The sequence below is a fragment of the Pristiophorus japonicus genome, unplaced genomic scaffold (genome assembly GCF_044704955.1).
Source record: "Pristiophorus japonicus isolate sPriJap1 unplaced genomic scaffold, sPriJap1.hap1 HAP1_SCAFFOLD_42, whole genome shotgun sequence".
Lineage (NCBI taxonomy): Eukaryota > Metazoa > Chordata > Chondrichthyes > Pristiophoridae > Pristiophorus > Pristiophorus japonicus.
This window is the reverse complement of record NW_027254090.1, coordinates 6,280,696-6,308,543: the sequence shown is the minus strand read 5'-3', so window position 1 is coordinate 6,308,543 and position 27,848 is coordinate 6,280,696. Positions and strand designations below refer to the sequence as shown.

Sequence of the window (27,848 nt, the reverse complement as noted above, 5' to 3'; positions counted from 1 at the left end):
GGTAGTCCCCATCGGGAGAACACCTCCCTGACCAGGATCCTGGCTGTTCCCAGGGCAGTGGATGTTTGGCATGGGAAGGCTTCCACCCATTTGGTGAATATATCCACCAAAACTAGACAGTACTCGTAACCTCCCTGGGCGGTGGGTCGAGGCCCAATGTAATCGACCTGGATCGACTGCCAGGATCCCTCTACCCTCCTGATATGTCCCATAGACACCTTCCTTTTCTGGGGGTCGGGGTTGTTGGCAGCGCACACCAGACAGCTGGCACAGAACTCGCGGACGTCTTCCCTGAGTCCTGGCCACCACCCTGCCTGTTCCACCCGTTGCCAAGTGGTCTCAGGTCCAGGATGTCCTGCTCCTGGACCCTCGTGGGCCAGCTGGAGGAATTCTCTCCGCTGTTGTTGGGGTACTACCCATTGCTCCCCCCTGAACAGCATCCCTTCTGTACGGGCCGTCTACCCTTTCCCCTTTTTCTAGCGTGTTCAGGACATTTTTAGGGACGGGGTCTTGGATCTGAACCGTTTTTAGGTCCGGGGACAATGCCACCCCTACCCTCCCTGTCATCCCAATCCTGCCCCTGACTGCTGCGATGGGGCCTGGGTTGTACGGATCCTAGAGCTTGCCCGTGCGCGCACCTTGCTTGGCCAACGTGTCAGCCTGCTGGTTTCCCTCGCTACGGGGTTCAGTGGTGGAATGTGCCTTCACTTTATGTATATAGATCTTCCCTTCCTCCCCCACGGCTGTCATGATCTTTTCCAGTCGGGGCTTAATTGCCAGGGGTCTCCCGTCTGCAGATGTGTATCCGCGACGGGACCAGATAGCCAAGTACTCCAGGCACGAATTGCATGTGAACATACTGTCCGAGAAAATCGTGTGTGGGCTGGGGAATACTTCGGGGTGTGTGACTACATACACCACCGCAGACAGTTCAGCGTGCTGGGCACTCATCGTACTGGGGAGTTTAATCACCAGGGCAATGCCTGCCTCGGGGTCATAAACTCCACAGCCTGTGAGTCGTTCACCCGCAGATCCGTGCTTGAACCGTCCACAAGGATCTCTCGGCCTCTGCGGTGTAACCCAGCCCGAAAACCTATGCTAATTTCCCATACCCCTTCTATGGAACACCGGTGGGCAGTCCCTGGATAGATCATGTTGGCTGCGAGTCTTGGCTCGCAGAGATTCTTACCCCTTAAGTCCATCTGGGAGAGGAGTAGGGTCCAGCGAGCAATGCGGGCACTGCTCTCTGTCCCGTCCTTGATCCTCCCGTCCAGGAGGATTTGGATGGGCGTATGGTGGGTAAGGAGTGTGATAGGGGACCCCATGTGAAGATCAGTGAACTTTTCACAGCCCAGTGAGTGGCTAGGAGGTGCCTCTCAAAGTTGGAGTATCCCTTCTCCACATCCGTGAGTATCCTGGAGGAGTAGACCACTGGTCTCAGCCGGCCATGCCGCTCTTGGAACAGTACTGCACTCAGGCTGTCCCCACTGGCTGCTACCTCCAGGAAAACTCTTTTACCCCCAACAATAGCCCCGAGAGCTGGCACGGTCTGCAGGTCTTTATTGAGTTGGATAAATGCTGCCTCGCAACCTTCGTCCCATTCCTACTCCACTCCCTTGTGTAGGAGTCGGAGCAGAGGGGCTGCTGTGGCTGCACAATCCTCAATGAAGTCTCTGCTGTACACGGTTAGCCCGAGGAAAGATCTTACTCCTGTCACTGTGTTGGGGGCTGGTAACTTCTGCACTGCTTCCCTTCTAGCTTTGTCAATGGCCCTTTCCCCAGCGCGCACAGCCAGTCCCAGGAATTTTACTTCTTTCAGACCGATCTGTGCTTTTGTAGGATTCACTTTAAACCCTTCTTCTTTCAGCAGCTCCAGCAGTTCAGCCAGCAGTGGGCCATGCTCCTCCCCCTCATCGGTGAACAGGAGCAGGTCGTCCACATACTGTACCAGCTGCTGTGGTCTGCTGAGGCTCTTTAAACAGTTGGCCATATATTGATGGAAAATACTGGGGCTGTTGTGGAAGCCCTGAGGGAGACAGTTCCAAGTGTATTGCTGTCCTTTAAAGGTAAAAGCAAACTTGTACTGACCTTCTCTTCTTAAAGGTATGGACCAGAACCCGTTGGAAATATCCAGCACCGTGAAGGTGGTCGCGGAGGCTGGGATACGTCCAATGAGGTCAGCCAACGGCAGCAACCGTGGGTGCACAGGCGGGGATGTTACGGTTGAGTATTCGATAATCCACCGTGGCTCTCCAGGTGTTGTACCGTTTCTTAACCGGCCACAACGGAGAGTTCACATGGGTAGCTATTGGTCTCAATACCCCTGTTTCACTAAAGAATCCAAGGCTGTTTCCATGTCTGCCTCCGCCTCCCTGGGGAAGTTATACTGTTTCTACGGTCGGGTCATAGGGTCACCATCTATGCTAACCTCAACCCCGTTTATCCTCCCACAGTCATGTTTGTGAGTGGCAAAAGCTGCAAGGTTTGACCTCACATACTCTTGGTACTCCATCGGAGTGTTACTGACCTGTGATTCATGGTCGTAACACTCCTTGGCTTCATGGTACACACCTTCCCTTTTCCCCATTTTTCTGGGATAACCATCACATCACTCTCCTGTCCCATACATACTGACCCCGAAAGACAGTGGTTTCTTAAATCCACGAGGATCCCATGGCCTCGAATGAAGTCATCCTCCAGGATCCCTCTCCCTTCCTGTTCCCACTTCATCAGGACACAAGTCCATTTGGTGTGGAGTGTTCCGAAACGAATAGAGAACGGAACGGAGAAAGAGCCAACCTTCTCGGTGCCTGTGAAACCCACCAAACTCTAGGGGACCCCGCTAGACAGAGGTGAGGCGGCGGGGTTATTTACATATACAAGGGTGCTTGATGCACCGTTATCCAGCAGGTCAGTCCCTTTCACCTTTTCCACCTACATCTGAACGGTCGGTCTCCCCCACGCATCGTACTCGAGGGAACACAGGTGGACAGGCTGTGTCTGTTCTAGTCACTGTTATGGCTGGGATGGGGCAGATGGGATTTCGGTACCGGTGGCAGTGGCTACCCTCCCAGAGCCATCCAGCATTGTTCGCAGCTCAGTCAGAAATGTATCAAACGGGTGGGGAGGGGCTGGCTTCTCAGTCTCGGTCTTTTGGGCAGGGGCAGCAGAACTCTTCCCTGCGCTACTCTTCCATGGGTCTGGAAAATGGACTCCCGTCATTACAGCCCATGGCTTCTAGAATATCTTCCTGGACAGCAGCACATGTCCTCTGCCCCCTTTTATTCTCGGCAGAGAGGAACCTGTACAGCTTGCTGTCCAGTGAGAGGAGGTGCATCTTTGCTATCTCGGCATCATCACACGCGTTAATATCCCCTGCCTGTTCCACTTCCATAAAGTGGACCGAGGTGTCCCCCTTTGGGGTGAGCTTTCCCAGGTGACTTATCATAGCCCTAAGCTGTTGGGTCTTGTGGGGAACCACAAACTGTCTTTCCAGGGGCCCCAGACCCCCAGCACCGGTGGGCGGGCCAAACATTTGTTGCCGGACCGGGCACATTGGCCCTGGTTCTGGCCCTTTCTGTTCTGGCTCGCCTACCCCTCCTCCCTGCTGCCAAGCCAAGCTCAAACTCGGTGCCACAGGTGGTGGTGGTCCGCTATCCCTGTCCGCCCCACAACTCGTTCACCCTCCTGCTGCCGAACCGGTATAGTCACCGGCACCACAGGTGGTGGTTGAACAGTTTCCTCCTTCTATTCCAGGTTTACCCGGGCCGTACCCGGGTTTATTAGGAATACCATGCCTTTTGCCTTGGACAGAGCAAGGGTTAAACTTTTGATTTGTTGCTGGCAGGGACCGTGGTCTCCTGACTCAATAGTGCTGGCTACTTTATAAGCTGCTGTACGTCTCCTCCAACTCTTTTACTTGAAGGGTGAGGCGAGTGTTTTCCTCCCACAGTATCTTTTCATTATTCTTAGCCTCGGTAACCTGACACTGTAAATAGTTCTGGCTGTTTTTGAACCTTTCCATTCGCTGTGTCTTTCCATGTTTTAGCTTCCGGAGTTCTCTCCACACAGTTCTTCTGCCATAGCCCTGTCATGTGATGTTTCTGCACATTCACATCGTTCTGCCTGCAGTGACTCGATGTTCTTATCTAGGAGTTGGACCTGTCGCTGCAGGCAAGCCAAACAAATTGCCTTTTCTACTGATTCCTTATGGTCCTTGCTGGGTGTCCAGGGCCGCAGCGTATCCTGGATGCTCAGCGCGCAACAGACCAAGCACCCATTAATTAAGTACATAAGAATTAGGAACAGGAGTAGGCCATCTAGCCCCTCGAGCCTGCTCTGCCATTCAACAAGATCATGGCTGATCTGGCCGTGGACTCAGCTCCACTTATCCGCCCGCTCCCCATAACCCTTAATTCCTTTATTGGTTAAAAATCTATCTATCTGTGACTTGAATACATTCAATGAGCTAGTCTCAACTGCTTCCTTGCGCAGAGAATTCCATAGATTCACAAGCCTCTGGGAGAAGAAATTCCTTCTCAACTCGCTTTTAAATTGGCTCCCCCATCTTTTGAGGCTGTGCCCCCTAGTTCTAGTCTCCCAGACCAGTGGAAACAATCTCTCTGCCCCTATCTTGTCTATCCCTTTCATGATTTTAAATGTTTCTATAAGATCACCACTCATCCTTCTGAACTCCAACGAGAAAAGACCCAGTCTACTCTATCTATCTTCATAAGGTAACCCCCTCATCTCCGGAATCAGCCTAGTGAATCGTCTCTGTACCCCCTCCAAAGCTAGTATATCCTTCCTGTAGTAAGGTGACCAAAACTGCGCGCAGTACTCCAAGTGCAGCCTCACCAATACCCTTTACAGTTGCAGCAGGACCTCCCTGCTTTTGTACTCCATCCCTCTCGCAATGAAGGCCAACATTCCATTCGCATTCCTGATTTCCTGCTGCACCTGCAAACGAACTTTTTGGGATTCATGAACAAGGACCCCCAGGTTCCTCTGCACCACAGCATGTTGTAATTTCTCCCCATTCAAATAATATTCCCTTTTACTGTTTTTTTTCCCAAGGTAGATGACCTCACATTTTCCGACATTGTATTCCATCTGCCAAAACATAGCCCATTCGCTTAACCTATCTAAATCTCTTTGCAGCCTCTCTGTGTCCTCTACACAACTCGCTTTCTTCCCAGTAATCTTTGTGTCATCTGCAAATTTTGTTCCACTACACTCTGTCCCCTCCTCCAGGTCATCTATGTATATTGTGCACAGTTGTGGTCCCAGCACCGATTCCTGTGGCACATCACTAACCACCGATTTCCAACCCGAAAAGGACCCATTTATCCCGACTCTCTCCTTTCTGTTAGCCAGCCAATTCTCTATCCATGCTAATACATTTCCTCTGACTCCACGTACCTTTATCTTCTGCAGTAACCTTTGTGTGGCACCTTATCGAATGCCTTTTGGAAATCTAAATACACCACATCCATCGGTACACCTCTATCCACCATGCTCATTATATCCTCAAAGAATTCCAGTAAATTAGTTAAACATGATTTCCCCTTCATGAATCCATGCTGCGTCTGCTTGATTGCACTCTTCCTATCTAGATGTCCCGCTATTTCTTCCTTAATGATAGTTTCAAGCATTGATAGTGACATTCACTTTCTTATACACATCGGAGGAAATCCTTTCTGTCATCTTGGTTCTTTCCTCCAAAACAGCAATCTCTGCATCACGTCCTTTACACCAAAGTCCTGCCGCGGTCGCCATTCTCTTGGGGGTGGTGTGTGGGATCAGGTTCATCTCTGACCTTCTGAGCAGATTGAATCGCTCGCACTTCCTGGGTTCTAGACTTTAGATTTATTTGGCGATGTGCAAAGAACAAGAGACAACTAGTTTTGGTGCAAAGAACCTCAATTTTAACAAGGGTAAGAATGTACAATGTCAAGCTTGTAATTACTAGAATAAAAAAACACTTTACCAAACATTCTTGGGGTTACAGAATAATAATACACCTCCCACATCCCAATGCCTAACTCTGACTAGGTCAAACTCTTGGGCAAACAGGGATTATGCTCACCAATCCTCTTATTGTCAGTTGGCGGTGGTTTGCAATTTTGGGTTTCACTGGACTCTGTTAGTTCTGCTTGCCATACCCTGAATGTTGTGAACGACTTCTTGCTGTGTAGTCTTCAGTTGGGTGGTGTCCGCTGATGCGGTAGGGCGCGTATTGGATTTATGGGTAAGTACCAACTTTCTTCCGTCAGCAATTGGTTTTAAAGTTCTTTTGGGTAATGTTTCACCTGTTGGTATCGAGGAACAGATTGTAGAGGGGAAACTTTCGAATCTTTGGTTTCTTCTTGAGGACTGTTTATCTTAGAATTTGTCGGTCGCGGTGTTTTCGATGTTACCACATTGGCTGTGGTCAGTTGCTGCTGCGATGATGATGTCGGAAGTTACTGGGAACTGCTTTCTCTGCTGTGATGATGTTCTTTCTTCTCCTTCAGTAGCAGGGCAGTGTGGTCCAGGAGAGTCGTCGAGGCTGAAGATGTTGGAGCTCAGAAGACCTGCATAGGAGGCTGTGTAGCAAGCTCTCTGGAAGGCTTATTACAAACTGCTGCAGTGGTCTCTCTTCTTTTTCCCTCGTTCCCCTTCTCCTTCTTTCGTTTAAAAACAGGGCCCCAGTTATACTTTGGGAGCCGTTCTAATCTGCGCGCCAAATGAGCCCCGATTCTTTGATTTTAATTTTGGCGGGCTTGATATCTCTTTGATATATTTTGGCGGGCCCATTAATGGTAACCTGTCTCGGATGTGTCGATCTTTTGAATTTGTTTCTTGTTCGGGAAAATTAGATTTTTGGTATTTGCAATGTCAGCCTCGGCCTGGATTTTCCATGCGGGCTGGATGGGCCATTGTCATTATGTATACGCTGGATGGGTTTCCTGCTCTGAGTGATGGCTGGCTAGCTCTGGGTTGATTGTTGCTATGTTAATGTCTCCCGGGGAGATGGGTTTTCGAGTTTACACAATTCCCCAGACAATTTGTTCAGCTTCAATATCCCAGACAGTTTCAATACACAAACTGGTTTCTTTGAACGATCCTTTAGTTCTCAGCCCTTTCCACACGGACCCAATCTGCCTTGTAAAATCCCAAATTCGATTAAAACTCGTAGTTTCTTCCAGTTAGGATCCCAAACTTTCTGGTTGATAGTTCTAAATTAAATTTCCTTTCCAATGAGTCCAAACACAGGGGAGGTTGTCCCACGAATTTTTGCCATCCTACTCCTGCAACTATTTTCTATGTTTCTATGTTTCGATGTTTCTATGTTTCAAAAACTTTGGCATGATTGGTTCCATGGTGTAATGGTGAGCATTCTGGACTCAGTAAACCAGTGATCTGAGTTCACATTGTGGTGGAACCTCAATTCTTGCTGTCCCAGCTGCTGAAAATTTGGGACAAACAAGTGAAAGACACCTGGTGCTGGTGGGCAGTTTTGTTGCCTTTGTCAGTGTTGCTTGGTCTAGTTGTGAAATCATGTGTTCAACCATCAGTTACCTGTTACAAATCAGCGGAGGAGAAACCAGTTTTTTATCTAATGCTGCCTTTACCTGCACGATGTGTGCTGAGATTATCTGTGCAATATGCATTCAGCAGGATGAATAAAAGCAACGCTTTTGAAATGCAGGCACTGCATGTTTTGTACTCGAAAAAATTTGCATTTTCTTTTCATGCCAAGCATTTTACATTAATGCATTGCAATGCCAACGCACTTTTTACCTGGCAAGACTGAAGTACAAGCTGTGATGAACAGTGTGAAACAGAAACAGCTACTTGAGAACCCATAGCCTCGACGGCACCTGTGTGAATTGCTCTGCATCGATAATTAGCAGAGAGCAAAGAGAGGAAACTGACGGTGTGGATGAGAAAAGGCCAAGCCAAATTGTAATGTTGCAGATGGTTTTGTTGTTTTTGAGAAATGTTTCAAAGATTTTGTCATGGTTGTTGCCATGGTGTAATGGTGAGCACTCTGGACTCTCAATTTAATGATCTGAGTTCAAATCTCAGTCGAACCTGAATGCTTGTTGTCCCAGCTGGTGAAAATTTGTGACAAACAAGTGAAAGACACCTGGTGCTGGTGGGCAGTTTTGTTGCGTTTGTCATTGATGCTTGATCTACAAGTCGAGTTGTCAAATCATGTGTTCAACCGTCAGTTATCTGCTACAAATCAGCGGAGGAGAAATCACTTTGTTGTCTAATGCTGCCTTTGTCTGCACAATGTGTGCTGAGATTATCTGTGCAATATGCAATCTACAGGATCAATAAAAGCAATGCTGTTTGAAATGCAGGCACTGCACAGAAACAAAGAAACACAGAAAATACTTGCAGGGGTAGGCCATTCGACCCTTCGAGCCTGCACCATCACTCAATAAGATCATGGCTGATCAATCACCTCAGTACCCATTTCCTGCTTTGTCTCCATACCCCTTGATCCCTTTAGCCGTAAGGGCCACATCTAACTCCCTCTTGAATATATCCAACAAACTGTCTTCAAAAACTCTCTGCAGTAGTGAATTGCACAGGTTAACAACTCTCTGAGTGAAGAAGGTTCTCCTCATCTTGGTCCTAAATGGCTTTAACTGTGTTCTATGGTTCTGGACTTCCCCAACATTGGGAACATTCTTCCTGCATCTAACCTGTCCAGTCCCATCAGAATTTTATATGTTTCTGTGAGATCCCATCTCATCTTTCTAAACGCCAGTGAATAAAGGCACAGTCGATCCAGTCTCTCCTCATATGTCGGTCCTGCCATCCCGGGAATCAGTCTAGTGAACCTTCGCACTCGACAAAACGTTTTCTTTTTATGCCAAGCATTTTACATTAATGCATTGCAATGCAAACGCACTTTTTACCTGGCAAGACTGAAGTACAAGCTGTGATGAACAGTGTGAAACAGAAACATCTGCTTGAGAACCCATAGCCTCGACGGCATCTGTGTGAATTGCTCTGCATCGATAATTAGCAGAGCGTAAAGTGGGGAAACTGATGCGAGACATGAGAAAAGGCCGAGCCAAAGTGTAATGGTGGCGATGATTTTGTTGTTTTTGAGAATTTTTTCAAAGATTTTTGCGTGGTTGGTTCCATGGTGTAATGGTGAGCACTCTGGACTTTGAATCCAGCAATCTGAGTTCAAATCTCAGTGTAACCTCAATTCTTGTTGTCCAAGCTGCTGAAAATTTGAGACAAACAAGTAAAAGATACCTGGTGCTGGTGGGCAATTTTATTGCCTTTATCATTGATGCTTGATCGACAAGTCTCGTTGTCAAATCCTGTGCTCTGTGGGAGCACAGTCCCGCATTGCTGAACTCTTTGCTTCAGCACGCAGTCTGAAGTTTGGATTAAAAAACAGGAAGATTGAAGTTTGGATGGAAAAGAGAATGTTAGACAATGTGGTGCCTTCAGCCAGTGAGATGAGTAACTGGTCATTGTCTGGATGATATATATATTTGAGTACCTTGTTACGGTGGGAATAATGGAAATTCAGGACTAAACGATTTGACGATGTCTGTATGTTCTGTATTTGAGTTTAAACTTGTTACTATATAATGAGATCTGCAAGTTAAACAAGCAATATTAAATCTGTCTGTTAAACGATTCAGAAAGCAGTTCGTCTGGATTGTCTAAATGCAAAGAATAAGAGTTCAAAGGCTTTTTCAGTATAAAGATGACTGCAGTATGGACTGCAGAGACACAGATATCAGAGACACTAGACATTTGGAAGGTGTGTTTCTCAAGCAGCCACGGAAATCGAAGCAAGCTGCCTTTGTGAAGTGTTCTCAGTAACTTTCATATTTGGTTTGCTGAGTATGAATGTTTAACTAAAAGACCCGATCCTGCCTTTCCTACAACGGAGTGTGTGCGGGTAATTCGACGTTAAAAGCAACGAAGCGAAAAGAGCAAGACAGCCGTTTACAACATTTTGGTGACCCCGACGTGATTTTCAAAAGTTCGTTAGCTCATTCGAAGCCCCCGACATGAAGCAGAAAGTTGGCTGAGTTGTTGGAAGAAGTGTTTCCCACACATCAGTTCGAGGGGTGAGCATTCTCTTAGTTGTCGTGATTAAAGGGATCTTCAGTTAGTAATGGGAGGCTCAGGGGATATTCCATTTGAAGTCCGGTCATTTCTGAATGAGTGGATTGAGTTGAAAGGGGGAACTAATGGGATAAGACAGGAAACAATGACAGGAAGATGGAGAGAAACACGGCAGTCCTTAGTGGAGAGTGTCCAGTTAAAAAAGATTAAAGTGTTTGGCTTCCACACATCCACAATGAATGTCCCACCCTTTACTTGGGAAAAGTACAACTGAGAGTGGACAAGTTCCATCCCGGTCAGAGCAATCTGAAGCTTTAACTGACTGACACCCTGGTTTGGGATGTCTTGCAGTGTGTAATTGCGTCAGTCTCTGTGGCGCAATGGGTTGGCGCGTTCGGCTGTTAACCGAAAGGTTGGTGGTTCGAGCCCACCCAGGGACGAAGCATTTAACTGTTTTTCCCCGTGGATTCGGTGCTGCACGATTCCAGGTTGTCATTGTGCGTTTTGGCTGCGCGAATATATTCCACAAACATTGCCAGCTGTGCTGTTATCCACAGAGTTCCCACTCCAGTATTATTATGAGCATTCAGTTTGAGTGTATACAGAACTGAACAGAGATATCAGAAAATTAAACAAGGTTATGGGACATTGTTTTTTGTTAATAAGGCTACAGGGAAAGGGCGGGTTAGTCGGATTCGCTGAGAGTCGGCACGGGCTCGACGGGTCGAATGGCCTTCCGTGCTGTAACCATTCCATGATTCTATAAGTTAGTGGCACATTTCATAGTGTGGGTGGAAGCAGAACATTTCAAAGGGACATGGATTGAGTCGGCAAAACTCTAGGCATCTGATTCAGGAGATTCGGGGGGCATGGAAATTCGGAAGTTTAATGACTTTGAAAGGAACATTTTTGTTTTGTGCAGTTACGGTCAGAGAAATGTTTGTGAAAGGAATTTTTTGAACAGAGGAATGCAGCATTTAATCTTCTGCCTTAACACTTCTTCCTGGGTGTCGGGGTCACATTTCCTTTCGAGGTTATTCTTCTCAAAAATGAGTTAGATGTAGTCCTTCAGACTAGGGGGATCAAGGGCTATGGCGAGAAAGCAGGAATGGGGTATTGAAGTTGCATGTTCAGCCATGAACTCATTGAATGGCGGTGCAGGCTCAAAGGGCCGAATGGCCTACCTCTGCACCTATTTTCTATGTTTTCTGTGTTTCTTGAATTTAGATTTCCTTTGGTGTTTCTCAATAACCAGACCTTTGCTCTAAAGTCTTTCTCACTGTTTCCCCAGTCTCCTGTTGATGTTACCAGCAATGAACATTTTGAACCAGACACCGAAAACACACTGTGCAAATTGGGACATGCTTTAACAGTTAACGTGGGGCTCGAACCCCCAAATTCGAGATTAAGATTCTCATGCTCGACCGATTGATCTCACGGGGCTTCCACCAAATAGACGTTTTTGTCGTTGATTGCAGCCAGGCGCCTGTTGGCTCCGCCCCAGATGTTTAAACTTGCTGTAAAGGAACTGACAGGATCTTCTTGAATGGTGGACCAGGCTCGAGGGGCCGAATGTCCTACTCCGGCCCCGAATCCTTACATGTTTATGACCTTATGACCTTTCACAAGAGAACAAACTCGCCCCTGAGCATGCATGAGGAGATAGCTCCAGAAAATATTCCCACCCGGTGAGCTTTCGCGTGTGAGGCGAACGTGTTAACCGCTACACTGCGGAAACATCGCCACTTTCAGCACCCGGTCAGACGGAAATGTTAAGCGAACAGGTGAACTGCTGAATCCACTTTGATGGAGTTGATCGTGGTGTCAAACAATGAGTTTCACTTAATGATTAAAAATAAGAAATGTCAGATTTAAACACAGACCTCGAGAGAAGACTGCAACCTGAACACAGCACCTGAGACCGCTCGGCCAGCCTGACTATTTAATGCTGTATGTGGCCATCTGCAGGTTGATTTTGAACTTTTGTATCCTGTCACATGAAATAAATGAGGGCAGCAGGTGTATCTCTGTCTGACACCGGGGAAACAGTGAGACAAACCTTGGAGCAAGGGTCTGGTTATTGGCAAACAGCAAAGAATATATTAATTCTGGAAGAACAATATCTAAAAGTACAGTAACCCTGATGTGATTTAAACACGCTACCTTCGGAACTGAAATCAGTCACGCTACCATTGCGCCACGAGGTTTACGTCATAAGACTCAGATGTTCGTCTATATGAAGGTGTCACAATACAAGGAGCTTTAAAATCTCCGCCCATTCCCACCTGGTGTCAGAAGCAGCGCTCACCTCCCAGTCACTGTATGTTTTTTTCTTAAACTTTTGTGTTGCTTTCACTGGAAAGCATCATTAATTAACCTCTCACCTTCTTTTGCACAATGAAAGAAATGCTAACTGAGGCACAGTCGATACTTCAATCATTTGTCCTGTGCTTTGGGGAGCGGGCAGGGAAGTGGACCTGAGTCCATGATCGGATCAGCCATGATCGTATTTAATGTCGGAGCAGGCTCGAGGGGCGTATGGCCGACTCCTGCTCCTATTTCTTATGTTCTTATGGTCTTCTGCATGTTGACCCATTTTACACACTGTATTTTAGGATCTGGTTCAAAATCTTCATTGCCGATGACATCAGGAATCTGGGGCAACTTTTGTCAAATTTAACATCACCGGTTATTCCGACCATGCACAGAAAATAGAATCAGTAGTGAAGATAAAAGCCCACGTTGCTCATTGTCAGATTCAACGCAGTAGGATTTCAAATACATTTTCAGAATTTTACAGTGAAAAGATTTGGAAGTGTTATTGCATTTGTGTCTGTAATTAAACTTTGTGGAGTCTGACTCCCGTTCATGCCTCTGCTGAATAAGAAAGGAGAGTTTTACGTTGACCAGACTGCACTGCCCCTGATATTTGTGAGATCATCCTTTATATTCAGTGGTTTCTTGCACTTTGATGGGCTGCAGTGCAGCGGATATCACGTTGGCCTCACACACGAAAGGTCCCCGGTGGATCCGTTTTCTCTCACTGAAAGTTATCTATTTATTGAAGTGAAATAAAGAGCACTTAAGGAATAAGGGATCACTTTTGCCAGGAGAATAAATAGCAAATAAAAACAGCAAATGCTGGAAATCTCAGCAGGTCAGGCAGCATTTGCCAGGAGGCGAAACTGGCCTCTGATTGTTCCTCGAAAGCAAGTTTAAATATAATGCTCCTTCCCGGGATCGAACCTCATACCTTTCATGTGTAATGCAAACGTGATAAGCACACGTGATAACCACTACACTACAGAAACCTCTGGCACAGCTGGCACAACAGAGGGGAGCTGACCAGTGAGTTCCTTCTGTGCTGACCAGGAATGTGTTGGCTCATCTGAAACAACTTCTGTCCCACACTGAAAGTTCTCAATCCTTCTCCTCCACTGCCCTTTACAGAAATGTCACGGATCACCCAGCCACCGTGTTCACTTCCACATCCTCACAGTGGGGCCACAGAGGCTCCTACCGTCTCCCCGCGATCAGCGAACTCGCCCAGTTTAAAAATTAAACACGGAACACGTGCCCGGCAAAGTGCAGGAGAAGCCAGATAGTCTGTAAGCTCGGTCTATCGCAGAAAGTATTGGTATTCATGGTGATTACAGCAATTATTAATCGTCTCACAGAACTCAATTATTTTTACGCAATGAATTGATCGACAATTGAAACCAGGTTAGTGCACCGGATCTTAACCCCTCGATCACCAGGGAACAGTTATGATACATGTGGATATATTTATATATATTTATATATGAACCGGAATATCAGTGGCTAGCTGCCTAGACCTCATGGTGCAACGGTAGTGCGTCTAACTTTGAGTGAGAGAAATTGTTCCACAGTGACACCCATTTCATCTTTTGTTCCCTTTTAAACACTAGAAACTGAGACAGGGGGAATAAATAGAGAACTAAAAGCACAGGGATATAGACAAGAGGAAGAGAGAAGGGGAAAGATACTGCCCCCACCCAGAACTAATGCAGAAACCCCTCTGCTGCGCTCGGGGTGGCCACCCACAGCCTGGATACACTAACGGGAGAACACCAGCGGCAGGTCGGGGCCATAAAAGGAACGGCGAGCGGCCCTGGGAGCAGCTTGGAGGTCCCGGGAGACGACTCCAGGGAGCAGCGCGAGCTGGTGCAGGAGGGCGGCGGCAGCGAAGAGTGACGTAATCAAGGTCCAGGTCGGTGATTGGAGCGTGGGCAGGTGCAGCAGGAGCGGCGAGATCGGGGCGAAGGAGCGGTGAGAGACTGTTGAGGGACGTGATCAGGGCCCGGGGAGGCATGAGTTCGGGGCCAGTGGCCCAGGGTTAGCACGGGCCAGCCCACACTGCGATATATGTGTGCACTGGGTCCGTGCAGCAGAATTGGTCTCAAGTCGACCTGCTTAACCCTTGCCACTGGACCAAGACCAAGCTCTGTCAAGCCCGTTTGATGGCTGGGGTGCAACGGCCATCACAACAGAAAAAAATCCACGCACAGGCATCTTCCACCCATCGGGATGTAGTTCGGGTCCTTCATTAAAACACCTGTGAACTCATCCTTTTTCGGCGTGGAAGCAAGTCATCCTCGTTTCGAGGGACCGCCTATGATGATGATGATGATGGATACATTAACGTCCCAACAGCTCATTGACTGCAGGAGTGGGACCGTGCGGCGCTTCAGAAAACATGTCGAAAAGGCAAAGTCACTGATTCCGTCTCATTTGCTCCTCCGATCAAGAATAACAACACACACTAAAAATGCTTCAATGATGGTTACACTTTATCTCCGTGCAGCCTCTACATTCTAAAGACACCACAACGGTAGTGTGAATACTTTCTTCCCATCAAAGTTCTATTTGTGCTACTTTGTTGTGGCAACTCTTGATTGCAGTCATCAAGATATCCCTTGAGATATCGGGTAATACTCATTCTTTTCCGTTGGCAATGCTTTTAAGAATCTGAGAAGATTTGACTGGAGGTTTATTAACAGATAGCACTTCGTAAGGCCTTTATCTCCATATTTGCTAAGCAGTTGGCTCGTTGGTCTAGTTGTATGATTCTCACTTTGGGGTTGTTACTTGAAATTTGCGAGAGATCCCGGGCGAGCACATTTTTTGCCGTGAATTTTGAATTTGCATCGAACTTTTGCAAAGAAGCACTTGCATTTCTGCAGCGTCTGTCAGGAGCTCATAACGCCCCAAAGCGCTTTACAGCCGTTGAGTTACCTTTGAAATGTTGTCACTTGAGTAAAGATGTGCCCAAATCACCCCACACGCATCTCAACTCTTTGTGAAGGAGTTCATAGAATCATAGAAGTTTACAGCACGGGAGGAGGCCAATTCGCCCCATCGTGTCCACGCTGGCCAACAAGAGGCTATCCAGCCTGATCCCACTTTCCAGCTCCAGGTCGATAACCCTGCAGGTTACAGCACTTCAGGTCACATCCAAGCACTTGTTAAATGTGGTGAGTGTTTCTGCCTCTACCACCCTTTCAGGCAGTGAGTTCCAGACCCCCACAACCCTCTGTGTGCAGAAATAAATAGGTGCAGGCGAAGGCCATTCGGCTCTTCGAGCCGCACCAACACGGAGAATGAAACAGTTAATTCAGAGACCGTGGTCCAGAACTTAAAGAAGGCTAACTTTGAAGGTGTGAGGCATGAATTGTCTAGGATAGATTGGCGAATGATACTTGAGGGGTTGACAGTGGATGGGCAATGGCAGACATTTACAGACCGCATGGATGAACTACAACAATTGTACATCCCTGTCTGGTGTAAAAATAAAAAAGGGAAGGTTGCTCAACCGTGGCTATCAACGGAAATCAGGGATAGTATTAAAGCCAAGGAAGTGGCATACAAATTGGCCAGAAATAGCAGCAAAAACGGGCACTGGGAGACATTTGGAACTTAGCAAAGGAGGACAAAGGGTTTGATTAGGGCAGGGAAAATAGAGTACGAGAGGAAGCTTGCAGGGAACATTAAAATGGACTGCAAAAGCTTCAAAAGATATGTAAAGAAAAAAAGGTTAGTAAAGACAAACGTAGGTCCCCTGCAGTCAGAATCAGAGGAAGTCATAACTGGGAACAAAGAAATGGCAGACCAATTGAACAGGTACTTTGGTTCGGTATTCACTAAGGAGGACACAAACAATCTTCCGGATATAAAAGGGGTCAGAGGTTCTAGTAAGAAGGAGGAACTGAGGGAAATCCTTATTAGTCTGGAAATTGTGTTGGGGAAACTGATGGGATTGAAGGCCGATATATTCCCAGGCCGGATGGTCTGCATCCCAGAGCACTTAAGGAGGTGGCCTTGGAAAAAGCGGATGCATTGACAGTCATTTTCCAACACCCCATAGATTCTGGATCAGTTCCTATCGAGTGGAGGATAGCCAATGTAACCCCACTTTTTAAAAAAGGAGGGAGAGAGAAAGCAGGGAATTATAGACCGGTCAGCCTGACATCAGTAGTGGTGAAATTGATGGAATCAATTATTAAGGATGTCATAGCAGCGCATTTGGAAAGAGGTGACATGATCGGTCCAAGTCAGCATGGATTTGTGAAAGGGAAATCATGCTTGACAAATCTTCTGGAATTTGTTGAGGATGTATCCAGTAGAGTGGACAAGGGAGAACCAGTTGATGTGGTGTATTTGGACTTTCAGAAGGCTTTCGACAAGGTCCCACGCAAGACATTAGTGTGCAAAGTTAATGCACATGGGATTGGGGGTAATGTGCTGACGTGGATTGAAAATTAGTTGGCAGACAGGGAGCAAAGAGTAGGAGTAAATGGGTACTTTTCAGAATGGCAGGCAGTGACTAGTGTGGTACCGCAAGGGGCCGAGCTGTTTACATTGTTCATTAATGATTTAGACGAGGGGACTAAATGTAGTGTCTCCAAATTTGCAGATGACACTAAGTTGGGTGGCAGTGTGAGCTGCGAAGAGTATGTTATGAGGCTGCAGAGTGACTTGGATAGGTTAGGTGAGTGGGCAAATGCATGGCAGATGAAGTATAATGTGGATAAAGGTGAGGTTATCCACTTCGGTTGAAAAACAGAGAGACAGACTATTATCTGAATGGTGCCAGATTAGGAAAAGTGGAGGTGCAACGAGACCTCGCTGCCATGGTACATCAGTCATTGAAGGTTGGCATGCAGGTAAAGCAGGCGGTTAAGAAAGCAAATGGCATGTTGGCCATCATAGCGAGGGGATTTGAGTATAGGGGCAGGGAGGTGTTACTACAGTAGTACAGGGCCTTGGTGAGGCCACACCTGGAGTATTGTGTACAGTTTTGGTCTCCTAACTTGAGGAAGGATGTTCTTGCTATTGAGGGAGTGCAGCGAAGGTTCACCAGACTGATTCCCAGGATGGCGGGACTGACATATCAAGAAAGACTGGATTCACTGGAGTTCAGACAAATGAGAGGGGATCTCATAGAAACGTTTAAAATTCTGGCGGGTTTAGACAGGTTAGATGCAGGAAGAATGTTCCCAATGTTGGGGCAGTCCAGAACCAGGGCTCACAGTCTTAGGATAAGGGGTAAGCCATTTAGGACCGTGATGAGGAGAAACTTCTTCACCCAGAGAGTGGTGAACCTGTGGAATTCTTTACCACAGGAAGTTGTTGAGGCCAATTCACTAAATATATTGAAAAAGGAGTTAGACGTAGCCCTTCCTACTCGGGGGATCAAGTGGTATGGCGAGAAAGCAGGAATGGGGTACTGAAGTTGCATGTTCAACCATAAACTCATTGAATGGTGGTGCAGGCTCGAAGGGCCGAATGGCCTACTCCTGCACCTATTTTCTATGTTTCTACATTCCAATAAGATCATGGCTGATCATTCACCTCAGTACCCCTTTCCTACTTTCTCTTCATACCCCTTGAGCCCTTTAGCCATAAAGGCCACAGCTAATTCCCTCTGGAATATTTCAAATGAACTGGCATCAACAACTCTCTGCGGCAGAGAATTCCACAGGTTAACAACTCTCTGAGTGAAGAAGTTTCTCCTCATCTCGGTCCTAAATGGCTTACCCCTTATTCCTGAGACTCTGACCCCGGGTTCTGGACTTCCCCAACATCGGGCACATTCTTCCTGCCTCTAACCTGTCCAGTCCCGTCAGAATTTTATATGTTTCTTTGAGATCCCCTCTCATTCTTCCAAACTCCGGTGAATACAGGCCCAGTCAATCCAGTCTCTCCTCATATGTCAGTCCTGCCATCCAGGGAATCAGTCGAGTGAACCTTCTCTGCACTCTCTCAGTAGCAAGAACATCCTTCCTCAGATTAGGAGACGAAAACTGAACACAATATTCCAGGTGAGGCCTCACCAAGGCCCTGCACAACTGCAGTAAGACCTTCCTGCTCCAATACTCAAATCCCCCAGCTATGAAGGCCAAAATGCCATTTGCCTTCTTCACCGCCTGCTGTACCTGCATGCCAACTTTCAATGACCGATGTACCATGACACCCAGGTCTCGTTGCACCTCCCCTTTTCCTAATCTGCCGCCATTCAGATAATAATCTGCCTTCACGTTTTTGCCACCAAAGTGGATAACATCACATTTATCCACATTATAGTGCATCTGCCATGTATTTGCCCACTCACCTAACCTTTCCAAGTCACTCTTCAGCCGCTTAGCATCCTCCTCACAGCTCACACCGTCACGCAGCTTAGAGTCACCTGCAAACTTGGAGATATAACACTCAATTTCTTCATCGAAATCATTGATGTATATTGTAAATAGCTGAGGTCCCAGCACTGAGCCCTGCAGCACCCCACTAGTCACTTCCTGTCATTCTGAGAAGGACCCATTTATCCCGACTCTCTGCTACCTGTCTGCCAACCAGTTCTCTATCCATGTCAATACATTACCCCCAATACCATGTGCTTTAATTTTGCACACTAATCTCTTGTGTGGGACCTTGTCAAACGCCTTTTGAAAGTCCAAATACATTACATCCACTGGTTTTCCCTTGTCCACTCTCCTTGTTACATCCTCAAAAAATTCTAGATGATTTGCCAAGCATAATTTCCCTTTCCTAAATCCATGCTCACTTGGACCGATTTTGTCACTGCTTTCCAAATGCTATGCTGTTTCATCCATAATAATTGATTCCAGCATTTTCCCCACTACTGATGTCAGGCTAACCGGTCGATAATTACCCGTTTTCTCTCTTCCTTCTTTTAAAAAAAGTGGTGTTATATTAGATACCCTCCAGTCCATAGGAACTGATCCAGAGTAGATCGACTGTTAGAAAATGATCACCAATGCATCCACTATTTCGAGGGTTACTTCCTTAACTACTCTGGGATGCAGTCTATCTGGCCCTGGGATTTATCAGCCTTCAATCCCAACAATTTCCTGAACACAATTTCCTGACGAATAAAGATTTCCTTCAGTTCCTCCTTCTCGCTGGACCCTCGGTCCCTGAGTACATTAGGAAGGTTATTTGTGTCTTCCTTCGTGAAATCAGAACCAAAGTATCTGTTTAACTGGTCTGCCATTTCTTTGTTCTCCATTATAAATTCATCTGATTCTGACTGCAAGTGACCGACGTTTGTCTTCACTAATCTTTTTCTCTTCACATATCTATAGAAGCTTTCGCAGTCAGTTTTTATGTTCCCAGCATACTTCCTCTCATGCTCTATTTTCCCACTCCTTATTAAAGCCTTTGTCCTCCTCTCCTGAATTCTAAATTTCTTCCAGTCCTCAGGTTTGCTGCTTTTTCTGGCAAATTTATAGGCCTCTTCCTTGCATTTAACACGATCCCTAATTTCCCTTATTAGCCACGGTTGAGCCACCTTCCCCATTTTATTTTTTCTCTAGACAGGGATGTACAATTGTTGAAGTTCATCCATGTGATCTTTAAATGTTTGCCATTGCCTATCCAGCGTCAACCTTTTAAGTCTCATTTGCCAGTCTATTCTAGCCAATTCACATCTCATGCAATCGAAGTTAACGTTCCTTAAATTCAGGTCCCTGGTCTCTGAATTAAATGTTTCAATCTCCATCTTAATAAAGAATTCTACCATATTATGGTCACTCTTCTCCAAGGGGCCTCGCACAACAAGATTGCTTATTAGTCCTTTTTCATTACACATCACCGAGTCTAGGATAGCCAGCCCTCAAGTTGGTTCCTCGACATATTGGTCTAGAAAACCATCCCTAATACACTCCAGGAAATCCTCCTCCACCGTATTTCTACCAGTTTGGTTACCCCAATCTATATGTAGATTAAAGTCGCCCATGATAACTGCTGTATCTTTATTGCACGCATCTATAATTTCTTGTTTGATACTGTCCCCAAACTCACTATTACTGTTTGGTGGTCTGTGCACAACTCCCACTCGTGTTTTCTGCCCTTTGGTATTCCGCAGCTCTATCCATACAGAGTCCACACCATCCAAGCTAATGTCCTTCCTTAATATTGCGTTAATTTCCTCTTTAACCAGCATCGTTCCCCGACCTCCTTTTCCTTTCTGTCTATCCTTCTTGAATGTTGAATACCTCAGGATATTGAGTTCCCAGCCTTGGTCACCCTGGAGCCATGTCTCTGGAATCCCAATTATAACATATTCGTGAATTGCTGCCTCTGAGTGAATTCATCCACCTTATTACGAATAATCCTCGCATTGAGGCACAGAGACTTCAGGCTTGTCTTTTTAATACACTTTGTCCCTTTAGAATTTTGCTGTAATGTGGCCCTTTTTGATTTTTGCCTTGTGTTTCTCTGCCCTCCACTTTTACTTTTCCTCTTTCTATCTTTTGCTTCTGCCCCCATTTTACTTCTTTCTATCTCCCTGCATAGGTTCCCATCCCCCTGCAATAATAGTTTAACCCCTCCCCAACTGCACGAGCAAACATTCCCCTAGACATTGGTTCCGGACCTGACCAGGTGCAGACCGCCCGATTTGTACTTGTCCTATCTCCCCCAGAACCGGTTCCAATGTCCCAGGAATTTGAATCCCACCCTCCTGCACTACTCATCAAACCATATATTCATCTGAGCTATCCTGCATTTCCTATTCTGACTAGCTCGTGGCACTGGTAGCAATTCTGAGATTACTACCTTTTAATTTAATTCCTAGATCCCTAAACTCAGCTTGTAGGACCTCATCCCATTTTTCCCTCTCTCATTGGTGCCTATATACACCACGGCAGCTGGCTATTCACCCACCCCCTCCAGAGTGCGCTGCAGCCACTCCGAGACATTCTTGACCTTTGCACCAGGGTGGCAACATACCATTCTGGAGTCTCGATTGCAGCCGCAGAAACATCTATCTATTTCCCTTACAATAGAATCCCCTGCAACTATGGCTCTCCCACTCTTTTTCCTGCCCTCCTGTGCAGCAGAGCCACCCATGGTGCCATGGACTTGGCTGCTGCTGCCTTCCCCTGGTAAGTCATCTCCCCCAACAGTACCCAAGGTGGTGTATCTGTTTGCAGGGAGATGACCGGAGGGGACTCCTGCACTGTCTTCCTTCCACTGCTCTTCCTGATGTTTACCCATTCCCTCTCTGCCTGAGTAACCTTTACCTACGGTGTGTTCAATTCACGACATCCTCAGCATTGCGGATGAATCCGTGCGCAGCTCCAGTGCCGCAATGAGGCCTGTCAGGTGCTGCAGATGGATACACTTGCTGCACATGTAGTCAGCAGGGACACTGGAAGCGTCCCTGACTTCCCACACAGCACAGGAGGAGCATGACATGTGTCTGAGCTCTCCTGCTATGACTTAACCATTAGATTTACTTAATTTGGCAACAATTCCAAAGTTTCTTTGCTGCTAAGAACAAGAAGAAATCAAAGAAACAGAAAACTACTCACCACTCAACCAGCCAATCACTTACCCTCTTGGCTGTGACGTCACCCTTTGATTACTTTTGACTTCTTTCTTACTTTTGACCCTGCACCAGCTGTAGCTCGCTGCTCGCTGCTCCTCCAGCCGCTGCTCCTCCGACTGCCGCTGATCCCTGGACTCCCGCTGGGCCTTTATAGGCCGCTGCTCACATCTCCTCCGGTCACTGCTCCTCCCACTTTTGGAAAAAAATAATTCAGTCAGGCAGAGTCTGCATAGATTTATGAAAGGGAAGTCATGTTTGACAAATTTGCTGGAATTCTTTGAGGGTGTAATGGACAGGGTGGATAAAGGGGAACCAGTGGATGTGGTGTACTTGGACTTCCAGAAGGCATTTTGACAAGGTACCACATAAAAGATTACTGCACAAGATAAAAGTTCATGGGGTTGGGGGTAATATATTAGCATGGAGAGAGGATTGGCTAACGAACAGAAAACAGAGAGTCGGAATAAATGGTTCATTCTCTGGTTGGCAATCAGTAACTAGTGGGGTGCTGCAGGGATCAGTGCTGGGACCCCAACTGTTTACAATCTATATTAACGGCTTGGATGAAGGGACTGAGTGTAATATGGCCAAGTTTGCTGATAATACAAAGATGGGAGGAAAAGCAATGTGTGAGGAGGACACAAAAAATCTGCAAAAAGACATAGCCAGGTTAAGTGAGTGGGGAAAAATTTGGCAGATGGTGTATAATGTTGGAAAGTGCAAGGTTATGCATTTTGGCAGAAAAAAATCAAAGAACAAGTTATTAGTTAAAAGGAGAAAAATTGCACCGTGCTGCAGTACAGCGGGACCTGGGAGTACTTGTGCATGAAACACAAAAGGTTAGTATGCAGGTACAGCAAGTGATCAGGAAGGCCAATGGAATCTTGGCCTTTATTGCAAAGGGGATGGAGTATAAAACAAAGAAGTCTTGCTGCAGTTATACAGGGTATTGGTGAGGCCAGACCTGGAACACTGCGTGCAGTTTTGGTTTCCATATTTAAGAAAGGATATAGATGCTTTGGAGGCAGTTCAGAGAAGGTTCACTCGGTTGATTCCGGAGATGAGGGGGCTAACTTATGAGAAAAGGTTGAGTAGGTTGTGCCTCTACTCATTGGAATTCAGAAGATTGAGAGGTGATCTTATGGAAACGTGTAAGATTATGAGGGGGCTTGACAAGGTGGATGCAGAGAGGATGTTTCTGCAAACTAACCTTTTATGTTTCATGTACAAGGATCCCCAGGTCCCTCTGCACCGCAGCATTTCTTAATCTCTCCCCATTTAAATAATTATTTGCTTTTTTATGATTGCTACCACAGTGGATAACCTCATATATTAGGTACTATGGGCCGAGTGCCCTGTTTTTTTGCTGATTCGATGGTTGTATAAAAAGTTATTAAAATTGACAGTTGCTCGGCAAACATATTTGTATTTCCTGCAGTGTACTCCTTACTCTTCAAGGGCTAGATTTTCCCCAAGCAGTTTTGTCGGCGCACTGACCTCAAGCGCACCGACTTTGCGCGCTGGAAACGGCTCGGGGAAAAACTCGCCCCATCCTGGCCGCTGTGTACAGTCCCCGGAGTCCTGGCGTGGCGTCGATGGTGAAGTGGGGGGCGGAGCCAAATGCCTGCGTCGAAAACACTGCTGGCACCTTCGCGCATGGGCAGTAGGGAGAGAAAACTTGGCAATCTGCCATTTTTAAACAGTGTCAAACCCGATGAAAAGCACAGCAGCTTCTCAGCTTCTCCGGTCGCTCGGCGGGCTCTCCCCCCGTCCCTCCCCGATAAAACGCACAGCTCCAGCATCTGCAACTTCTCCGGTCCACAAGCTCACACTTCTCCGGTGTGTCTTCCCTCCCCTATCCCAGGGATATGGGGACCGAGTGCAATGGAGCCAAGTTTGCTGATGGTACAAAGATGGGTGGGAAAGTAAATTGTGATACAGCAAAGTAAATCTCAATTCCGGAAGAACAATATGGAAAAGTACAGTGACCCCGACGTGATATAAACATGCAGCCTTCTGATCTGGAGTCAGACACACTACCATTGCACCACGAGGTCGACAGCGCAGAGTGCCCATGTTTGTATACATGAAGGTTCCTGAAACACAGTTTCATTTACCCTGCATTGGTGCAATGAAAGGGCTATAAAATCCCCGGCCACTCCCACCGTGGATCAGACAGCATCAGAAGCAGTGCCCACCTGTCACTCACCCTCTCACGCCCGCTTTCTTCACCTGCTGCCCGCGGACTGCAGCAAATCCAGTTCATCATCATCATAGGCAGTCCCTCGAAGCGAGGATGACTTGCTTCCACGCCAAAAAAGGATGAATTCACAGGTGTGTCAATGATGGACCTAATATTCTAGGTCCCGAACTGCATGTTGAAGGGTGGAAGATACCTGTGCGTGGATTTTTTTTAACGTGTGGTGGCCGTTGCACCCCAGCCATCACACGGGCTTGACAGAGCGAGGTCTTGGTCCAGTGGCAAGTGTTATCCAAGATGACTGGAGACCAGCTCTGCTGCACGGACCCAGTGCCCACATATATCGCAGTGTGGGCTGGCCGGTGCTGCCCCTGGACACCTGGCCCTGAACTCACGCCGCCCCTGGGCCCCGATCACATCCCTCCACAGTCTCTCGCTGCTCCTGCTGTACCTGCCCACGCTCCAATCACCGACCTGGACTTTGATGACGTCACTCTTCGCTGCCGTCGCCCTCCTGCATCAGCTCGCGCTGTACCTTGCCGTGGTACACCACCAGGCTGCTCCCAGGCCGCCGCTCACCGCTCCTTTTATGGCCCCGACCTGCCGCTGGTGTTCTCACGCAGGTCGGGGCGTCCACGCTGCTCCCAGCAAATCCAGTTACACCCCGTGTAACCACACAATTCTCAGCTGTGATTGTAAGCTGAATATATTTAAAGCTATCGCAGAGGCTGCACGCAGTGTTCCCTGGTAGTATAGTGGTTAGGTTCTAGTGCTCTCACTGCCGTGGTCTGGGTTTGATTCCCGGTCAGAGAAAGCATTTTTACAGAGCAAGCTGACAAATATAATTCAAGTCTGTGAAATACTGAATAATTGTTTCAATCATCATTAATCCATCCATCAGTGTTGCACACTGAAGGAAATACAAATATGTTTGCCGAGTGACTGTCGAATTTTAATAACTTTTTATACAACCGTAGAATCAGCAGAAAATCAGGATATTCGGACCACAGCACCTAATATTCCGCCCATGTGCAAGAGTAAGGAAATCTTGCTCCAATTGTACAGGGCCCTGGTGAGACCACACCTGGAGTACTGCGCACAGTTTTGGTCTCCTTTTCTGAGGAAGGATAAACTTGCCTTGGAGATGGTACAACGGTGGTTCACCAGATCGATTCTTGGGATGAGAGGACTGTCCTATGGTGAGAGATTGTGTAGAATATGCCGATGCTCTCCGCAGTTGAGAAGAATGAGAGGTGATCTCATTGAAACAGACAATATTCTGAAGGGGATTGACAGATTAAATGTTGAGAAGCCCGGCTAGCTCAGTCGGTAGAGCATGCGACTCTTAATCTCAGGGTCGTGGGTTCGAGCCCCACGTTGGGCGATTACTTTTCATTAAACTTTTATGTTGCTTTCGCGGGTCAATATCATTAATGAACCCATGATCTTCTTTTGCACAATGATAAAAATGCGAACTGAGGGAGAGTTGATAATTTAATCAAATAATGAAAGCAGTGCCTCAGACCGCTCGGCCGTCCTTACTGTTAGATGTTCCAGATACAAGTTATTACACTGGAAAGTTTCAGACCGGGCGCTTGTTCAGGGCTGCTGGAAGGCCCAGTGACCGGGATAACCTCTCCCCCGAGGTTTTCCTGAGCCTGTGCTCGGTGTACGGGGAGCTTTGGTCCGGGTCCGAGGTAGCTTGTATCCCAGGGACAGTCAAAACTTCAAAAAGTGAAATTTAATAACTCATGAAACTTTATTCCTTGATGAAGTTTTATCCCCGATCTGATTTTACACAATCTGTATTGGAGGAGACTGGTTTTAAATGTGCATTGCTCATTCAACAATGTATCCAAAACAGCTTTTATTGCAGACAAGTTTTTGTTTGAGAAATAATGTTTCTGCGCAGGCTTGAACCGGGAACTTTTCACGTGTGAAGGAAATGTGATAACCTCCACACGACTGAAACTGCTGCTTAGCTCAGTGCCCAGAGAGAAGTGTTCAGCAACAAGCTGAAATGCTCAATCCCTCTCTCTGCAAAAAGTTCATTTCACAAACATTTCTCTGACCAGAACGGCACCAAACAACAATGTCCTCCTTTCAAAGTCATTAAACTCCCCAATTTCCACGTCTGCAATTTTAAGGACAAGGACTGAAAGCTCTTTGCGATCAGAAAATTGCAGGAAACCCTTTGCGGTTAATGACAGGGCTTTTGATGGTTGATTTCTGTTCACATCTTGTGTTATGTATTTAACCCTTGACAACCTGTGCACACCATCATCAGAGGGCCTACCTGTCGGAGTCCCAAGGGATCCCAGTATCCCTTGGGAGCACGGTAAGTAAGCAGGCCACCCATGAAGTACCTGTACTCTGGAGTCTTATTAAAGGAGCTAAGGTCACACTTACTCAGTGTTCACAATACTAAGTTTCATCCTTTATTATGAGCGTATCAATTGGCGACGAGACAATGAACAACCACGCAAAAATGCAAGGAACAGTTGGTCTCCTGGAGAAGTTCTCAGAAGTGGACGATTGCGAAGTCTTTGTGGAGATACTCGACCAATACTTCGTGGCCAACGAGCTGGAAGGGGACGAGAACGCTGCCAAATGAAGGGCGATCCTCCTTACTGTCTGTGGGGCAGCAACCTATGGCCTCATGAAGAATCTTCTAGCTCTGGTGACACCAACAACTAAATCCTATGAAGAATTGTGTACGCTGGTCTGCGAGCATCTAAATCCTAAAGAAAGCGATCTGATGGCGAGGTATCGGTTCCACACGTGCCAACGGTCGGAGGGCCAGGAAGTGGCGCGCTATGTCGCCGAATTCAGGTGCCTCGCAGGACATTGCGAATTTGAGGGATTCCGAGAACAAATGCTGAGAGACATTTTCATGCTAGGCATTGGCCATGCGATAATTCTTCACAAACTGTTGACTCTCAGAATCTGAGCAAAGCCATAACGATAGGTCAGACAATTTCCACCAGTTCCTTTAAACACAATAACGTAATTTATTTCTCTTGGACTGGATGGAGGACCATGGTCCATGTAAAAAATTGTTATCGTTTTCCATGAACTAAATGTTCATAAAAGTATTGGAGTGGGAACTCACTGGATAACAGCACAGCTGGCAATGTTTGCGGAATATATTCGTGCAGCCAAAACGCGCAATGACAACCTGGAACTGTGCGGCACTGAATCCTCGGGGAAAACAGTTAAAGGCTTCATCTCTGGGTGGGCTCAAACCACCAACCGTTCGGTTAACAGCTGAATGCGCTAACCCATTGCGCCACAGAGACTAACTTAAATGTAGACTGCAAGACATCCCAAACCAGGGTGTAAGTCAGTTAAAGCTTCAGATTGCTCCGACCGGGATGGAACTTCTCCACTCTCAGTTGTACTTTTCCCAAATAAAGGGAGGGACATTCATTGTGGATGCATGGAAGCAGTCTGGTCCCGCACACTGCAGACACTTCCATGTCACCGCCAACCTGCTCTCCCACAACCGTTGTGACCTACCTTCCAGCCTTCCATTGCCTTGTCTGTGACAAAGTATACTGATTGTCCCAAAGCCAGTCGTCGGTTTTAATTACTTTTCAGCTCCTGACTGCAGATATTCCTGTGATTAAACCTGAACAAAAGGATTACAGGGACAGTTGGATTCATCATTTCTTTGCT

General features: G+C 46.8%; 4 non-coding genes across 4 annotated transcripts; 3 read left to right on the top strand and 1 right to left on the bottom strand.

Annotated features, from left to right (window-relative positions):
* Window positions 1–9,142: 9,142 nt before the first annotated feature.
* Window positions 9,143–9,214, top strand: trnaq-uug (transfer RNA glutamine (anticodon UUG)). The gene has a single exon. It is a non-coding gene; the product is annotated as a tRNA-Gln (tRNA).
* A 1,250-nt stretch (window positions 9,215–10,464) lies between these two features.
* Window positions 10,465–10,538, top strand: trnan-guu (transfer RNA asparagine (anticodon GUU)). Its single transcript has one exon. It is a non-coding gene; the product is annotated as a tRNA-Asn (tRNA).
* Window positions 10,539–25,481: 14,943 nt separating this feature from the next.
* Window positions 25,482–25,554, top strand: trnak-cuu (transfer RNA lysine (anticodon CUU)). Its single transcript has one exon. It is a non-coding gene; the product is annotated as a tRNA-Lys (tRNA).
* Window positions 25,555–27,395: 1,841 nt separating this feature from the next.
* On the bottom strand, window positions 27,396–27,469 carry trnan-guu (transfer RNA asparagine (anticodon GUU)). Its single transcript has one exon. It is a non-coding gene; the product is annotated as a tRNA-Asn (tRNA).
* Between the last annotated feature and the right edge of the window lie 379 nt (window positions 27,470–27,848).